Here is a 1,169-nt window from a genome sequence, read left to right as displayed (position 1 = left end):
ACCAGCCACTCCTCAGAAGGAAGGTTGGGCAATCTACTTCCATAGTGATACCACCTCAGAAACCCAAGGAGGGGTCACTATGAATCAGAATTGACTCAATGGCAGTGAGTTTGACTTGTGTTTAAGGACCTGAATGTGCAAACTAAAATAATAAAATTTTTAGATGAAAAGGCAAGGGCAATGATGTCAGGTCTACCTTTTAACAATGGGTCATCAAAAACAATAACAAAAGTAGAAACAGTAAAAGACAAGATAAATAAATGAGAACTCATAAAAATTAAAACTTTTGTTCCTCAAAAGACTTTACTAAAAAAGTGAAAAAACAAGTTCCAACTGGGAGATTATTTTTGCAAATCAGATATCCAATAAGAATATAATAACCAAAATATATATGTGTAGTTACTCAGGTGGATATTTACACATATTTATGTATACCAAAATATATATGTGTGTGTATATATATATATATATATATAATGTCAACAACTTAACAAAAACCAAATAATCCGATCATAAAATGGGCCAAGGACCTAAATAGACATTTCATCAAAGACAAAAAATAGTCACCTAACACATGAAAAGATGTTCAATGTCATAAATCATTAGAAAGATGCAGATCATAAACACAATGATACCATTTCACTCCCACTAGGATAGTTTAGTGGAAGAAAGATGTGGCAGTGTTCTTCTATAAAGACTACAGCCTTGAAATCCTATGGGGCAGTTCTCTGTCCTACAGTGCTGCTATGAGTTGGAAGAGACTCAACAACAGTGGGTATGGTATGGGTAAGATGGCTACAAGAAAAAGAAAATAATAATTGTTGGCAAGGATGTGGGGAAACGGGAATCCTTACCGGTTGCTGGTAAGGACACGAAATGGTATAGCTGCTGTGGAAAAGTTTGGTAGTTCCTCAAAAAACTGAAAACAGAACTACCATATGACCCAGCAATTCCACTCCTAAGTGTATATCCAGAAGACTTGAAAACAGAGATTCAGAGACTTGTACACTGTGATGGTTGGAGCTGTGTGTCAACTTGGCTGGACCCCAGTTCTGGGTGGTTGTTCCCATGATGGGATCAGATGACTGAGTTCTGAGTGGCCAGTCTGCCCAAGGGGAGTTTCCCTAGGGGCCTGCTTGCAATGATATTCCAAGGACAATCTGGAAGAA

Source organism: Orycteropus afer, unplaced genomic scaffold (assembly GCF_000298275.1).
Source record: "Orycteropus afer afer isolate SDZICR_OR568_19922 unplaced genomic scaffold, OryAfe1.0 scaffold00137, whole genome shotgun sequence".
Classification (NCBI taxonomy): Eukaryota; Metazoa; Chordata; class Mammalia; order Tubulidentata; family Orycteropodidae; genus Orycteropus; species Orycteropus afer.
The sequence above is the reverse complement of the archived record's forward strand: the minus strand, read 5'-3'. Positions refer to the sequence as shown.